The sequence below is a fragment of the Pseudophryne corroboree genome, chromosome 2 (assembly GCF_028390025.1).
Source record: "Pseudophryne corroboree isolate aPseCor3 chromosome 2, aPseCor3.hap2, whole genome shotgun sequence".
Taxonomy (NCBI): Eukaryota; Metazoa; Chordata; class Amphibia; order Anura; family Myobatrachidae; genus Pseudophryne; species Pseudophryne corroboree.
The window spans coordinates 1,049,151,654-1,049,157,653 of NC_086445.1; positions in this window are offsets into that span (position 1 = coordinate 1,049,151,654).

Here is a 6,000-nt window from a genome sequence, read left to right on the forward strand (position 1 = left end):
ACGCCGATTGCTGACAAGGTGAGCGGCGGCACTAAACACTCTTTCGGAGTACACACTTGTGGGAGGGCAACTTAGGTAGAATAAAGCCAGTTTGTGCAAGGGCCTCCAAATTGCCTCTTTTTCCTGCCAGTATAAGTACGGACTGTGTGACGTGCCTACTTGGATGCGGTCACTCATATAATCCTCCACCATTCTTTCAATGGTGAGAGAATCATATGCAGTGACAGTAGACGACATGTCCGTAATCGTTGTCAGGTCCTTCAGTCCGGACCAGATGTCAGCATTAGCAGTCGCTCCAGACTGCCCTGCATCACCGCCAGCGGGTGGGCTCGGAATTCTGAGCCTTTTCCTCGCACCCCCAGTTGCGGGAGAATGTGAAGGAGGAGATGTTGACAGGTCGCGTTCCGCTTGACTTGACAATTTTCTCACCAGCAGGTCTTTGAACCCCAGCAGACTTGTGTCTGCCGGAAAGAGAGATCCAAGGTAGGCTTTAAATCTAGGATCGAGCATGGTGGCCAAAATGTAGTGCTCTGATTTCAACAGATTGACCACCCGTGAATCCTTGTTAAGCGAATTAAGGGCTCCATCCACAAGTCCCACATGCCTAGCGGAATCGCTCTGTTAGCTCCTCCTTCAATGTCTCCAGCTTCTTCTGCAAAAGCCTGATGAGGGGAATGACCTGACTCAGGCTGGCAGTGTCTGAACTGACTTCACGTGTGGCAAGTTCAAAGGGCATCAGAACCTTGCACAATGTTGAAATCATTCTCCACTGCGCTTGAGACAGGTGCATTCCACCTCCTATATCGTGCTGAATTGTATAGGCTTGAATGGCCTTTTGCTGCTCCTCCAACCTCTGAAGCATATAGAGGGTTGAATTCCACCTCGTTACCACTTCTTGCTTCAGATGATGGCAGGGCAGGTTCAGTTGTTTTTGGTGGTGCTCCAGTCTTCTGTACGTGGTGCCTGTACGCCGAAAGTGTCCCGCAATTCTTCTGGCCACCGACAGCATCTCTTGCACACCCCTGTCGTTTTTTAAAAAATTCTGCACCACCAAATTCAAGGTATGTGCAAAACATGGGACGTGCTGGAAATTGCCCATATTTAATGCACACACAATATTGCTGGCGTTGTCCGATGCCACAAATCCACAGGAGAGTCCAATTGGGGTAAGCCATTCCGCGATGATCTTCCTCAGTTGCCGTAAGAGGTTTTCAGCTGTGTGCGTATTCTGGAAAGCGGTGATACAAAGCGTAGCCTGCCTAGGAAAGAGTTGGCGTTTGCGAGATGCTGCTACTGGTGCCGCCGCTGCTGTTCTTGCGGCGGGAGTCCATACATCTACCCAGTGGGCTGTCACAGTCATATAGTCCTGACCCTGCCCTGCTCCACTTGTCCACATGTCCGTGGTTAAGTGGACATTGGGTACAACTGCATTTTTTAGGACACTGGTGAGTCTTTTTCTGACGTCCGTGTACATTCTCGGTATCGCCTGCCTAGAGAAGTGGAACCTAGATGGTATTTGGTAACGGGGGCACACTGCCTCAATAAATTGTCTAGTTCCCTGTGAACTAACGGCGGATACCGGACGCACGTCTAACACCAACATAGTTGTCAAGGCCTCAGTTATCCGCTTTGCAGCAGGATGACTGCTGTGATATTTCATCTTCCTCGCAAAGGACTGTTGGACAGTCAATTGCTTACTGGAAGTAGTACAAGTGGGCTTACGACTTCCCCTCTGGGATGACGATCGACTCCCAGCAGCAACAACAGCAGTGCCAGCAGCAGTAGGCATTACACTCAAGGATGCATCGGAGGAATCCCAGGCAGGAGAGGACTCGTCAGAATTGCCAGTGACATGGCCTGCAGGACTATTGGCATTCCTGGGTAAGGAGGAAATTGACACTGAGGGAGTTGGTGGGGTGGTTTGCGTGAGCTTGGTTACAAGAGGAAGGGATTTACTGGTCAGTGGACTGCTTCCGCTGTCACCCAAAGTTTTTGAACTTGTCACTGACTTATTATGAATGCGCTGCAGGTGACGTATAAGGGAGGATGTTCCGAGGTGGTTAACGTCCTTACCCCTACTTATTACAGCTTGACAAAGGCAACACACGGCTTGACACCTGTTGTCGGCATTTCTGTTGAAATACTTCCACACCGAAGAGCTGATTTTTTTGGTATTTTCACCAGGCATGTCAATGGCCATATTCCTCCCACGGACAACAGGTGTCTTTCCGGGTGCCTGACTTAAACAAACCACCTCACCATCAGAATCCTCCTGGTCAATTTCCTCCCCAGCGCCAGCAACACCCATATCCTCCTCATCCTGGTGTACTTCAACACTGACATCTTCAATCTGACTATCAGGAACTGGACTGCGGGTGCTCCTTCCAGCACTTGCAGGGGGCGTGCAAATGGTGGAAGGCGCATGCTCTTCACGTCCAGTGTTGGGAAGGTCAGGCATCGCAACCGACACAATTGGACTCTCCTTGTGGATTTGGGATTTCGAAGAACGCACAGTTCTTTGCGGTGCTTTTGCCAGCTTGAGTCTTTTCATTTTTCTAGCGAGAGGCTGAGTGCTTCCATCCTCATGTGAAGCTGAACCACTAGCCATGAACATAGGCCAGGGCCTCAGCCGTTCCTTGCCACTCCGTGTGGTAAATGGCATATTGGCAAGTTTACGCTTCTCCTCCGACAATTTTATTTTAGGTTTTGGAGTCCTTTTTTTACTGATATTTGGTGTTTTGGATTTTACATGCTCTGTACTATGACATTGGGCATCGGCCTTGGCAGACGACGTTGCTGGCATTTCATCGTCTCGGCCATGACTAGTGGCAGCAGCTTCAGCACGAGGTGGAAGTGGATCTTGATCTTTCCCTAATTTTGGAACCTCAACATTTTTGTTCTCCATATTTTAATAGGCACAACTAAAAGGCACCTCAGGTAAACAATGGAGATGGATGGATACTAGTATACTTATGGATGGACTGCCGAGTGCCGACACAGAGGTAGCTACAGCCGTGGACTACCGTACTGTGTCTGCTGCTAATATAGACTGGATGATAATGAGATGAAATCAATATATATGTATATATAATATCACTAGTACTGCAGCCGGACAGGTATATATTATATATTTATTATGTAATGACTGATGACGGACCTGCTGGACACTGTCAGCTCAGCAGCACCGCAGACTGCTACAGTAAGCTACTATAGTAGTATGTATAAAGAAGAAAGAAAAAAAAAAACAACCACGGGTAGGTGGTATACAATTATGGATGGACTGCCAACACAGAGGTAGCTACAGCCGTGGACTACCGTACTGTGTCTGCTGCTAATATAGGCCCTCATTCCGAGTTGATCGGTCGCAAGGCGAATTTAGCAGAGTTACACACGCTAAGCCGCCGCCTACTGGGAGTGAATCTTAGCTTCTTAAAATTGCGACCGATGTATTCGCAATATTGCGATTACTAACTACTTAGCAGTTTCAGAGTAGCTCCAGACTTACTCTGCCTGTGCGATCATTTCAGTGCTTGTCGTTCCTGGTTGACGTCACAAACACACCCAGCGTTCGCCCAGGCACTCCCACCGTTTCTCCGGCCACTCCTGCGTTTTTTCCGGAAACGGTAGCGTTTTCAGCCACACGCCCCTGAAACGCCGTGTTTCCGCCCAGTAACACCCATTTCCTGTCAATCACATTACGTTCGCCGGAGCGAAGAAAAAGCCGTGAGTAAAAATACTTTCTTCATAGTAAAGTTACTTGGCGCAGTCGCAGTGCGAACTTTGCGCATGCGTACTAAGCGGATTTTCACTGCGATGCGATGAAAAATACCGAGCGAACAACTCGGAATGAGGGCCATAGACTGGATGATAATGAGATGAAATCAATATATATGTATATATAATATCACTAGTACTGCAGCCGGACAGGTATATATTATATATTTATTATGTAATGACTGATGACGGACCTGCTGGACACTGTCAGCTCAGCAGCACCGCAGACTGCTACAGTAAGCTACTATAGTAGTATGTATAAAGAAGAAAGAAAAAAAAAACAACCACGGGTAGGTGGTATACAATTATGGATGGACTGCCGAGTGCCGACACAGAGGTAGCTACAGCCGTGGACTACCGTACTGTGTCTGCTGCTAATATAGACTGGATGATAATGAGATGAAATCAATATATATGTATATATAATATCACTAGTACTGCAGCCGGACAGGTATATATTATATATTTATTATGTAATGACTGATGACGGACCTGCTGGACACTGTCAGCTCAGCAGCACCGCAGACTGCTACAGTAAGCTACTACAGTAGTATGTATAAAGAAGAAAGAAAAAAAAAACAACCACGGGTAGGTGGTATACAATTATGGATGGACTGCCGAGTGCCGACACAGAGGTAGCTACAGCCGTGGACTAACGTACTGTGTCTGCTGATAATATAGACTGGATGATAATGAGATGAAATCAATATATATGTATATATAATATCACTAGTACTGCAGCCGGACAGGTATATATTATATATTTATTATGTAATGACTGATGACGGACCTGCTGGACACTGTCAGCTCAGCAGCACCGCAGACTGCTACAGTAAGCTACTATAGTAGTATGTATAAAGAAGAAAGAAAAAAAAACAACCACGGGTAGGTGGTATACAATTATGGATGGACTGCCGAGTGCCGACACAGAGGTAGCTACAGCAGTGGACTAACGCACTGTGTCTGCTGATAATATAGACTGGATGATAATGAGATGAAATCAATATATATGTATATATAATATCACTAGTACTGCAGCCGGACAGGTATATATTATATATTTATTATGTAATGACTGATGACGGACCTGCTGGACACTGTCAGCTCAGCAGCACCGCAGACTGCTACAGTAAGCTACTATAGTAGTATGTATAAAGAAGAAAGAAAAAAAAAACAACCACGGGTAGGTGGTATACAATTATGGATGGACTGCCGAGTGCCGACACAGAGGTAGCTACAGCCGTGGACTAACGTACTGTGTCTGCTGATAATATAGACTGGATGATAATGAGATGAAATCAATATATATGTATATATAATATCACTAGTACTGCAGCCGGACAGGTATATATTATATATTTATTATGTAATGACTGATGACGGACCTGCTGGACACTGTCAGCTCAGCAGCACCGCAGACTGCTACAGTAAGCTACTATAGTAGTATGTATAAAGAAGAAAGAAAAAAAAAACAACCACGGGTAGGTGGTATACAATTATGGATGGACTGCCGAGTGCCGACACAGAGGTAGCTACAGCCGTGGACTAACGTACTGTGTCTGCTGATAATATAGACTGGATGATAATGAGATGAAATCAATATATATGTATATATAATATCACTAGTACTGCAGCCGGACAGGTAGATATATATTTATTAGGTAATGATGACTGATGACGGACCTGCTGGACACTGTCAGCTCAGCAGCACCGCAGACTGCTACAGTAAGCTACTATAGTAGTATGTATAAAGAAGAAAGAAAAAAAAAACAACCACGGGTAGGTGGTATACAATTATGGATGGACTGCCGAGTGCCGACACAGAGGTAGCTACAGCCGTGGACTAACGTACTGTGTCTGCTGATAATATAGACTGGATGATAATGAGATGAAATCAATATATATGTATATATAATATCACTAGTACTGCAGCCGGACAGGTATATATTATATATTTATTATGTAATGACTGATCACGGACCTGCTGGACACTGTCAGCTCAGCAGCACCGCAGACTGCTACAGTAAGCTACTATAGTAGTATGTATAAAGAAGAAAGAAAAAAAGAAAAAAACACGGGTAGGTGCTAGGTGGTATACAATATTATATATATATTATATACAATTATATATATATATATATATAATATATATTAAACTCATAAACTGGTGGTGATTATTAAACTGGTGGTCAGGTCACTGGTCACACTATCAGCAACTTGCAAGTA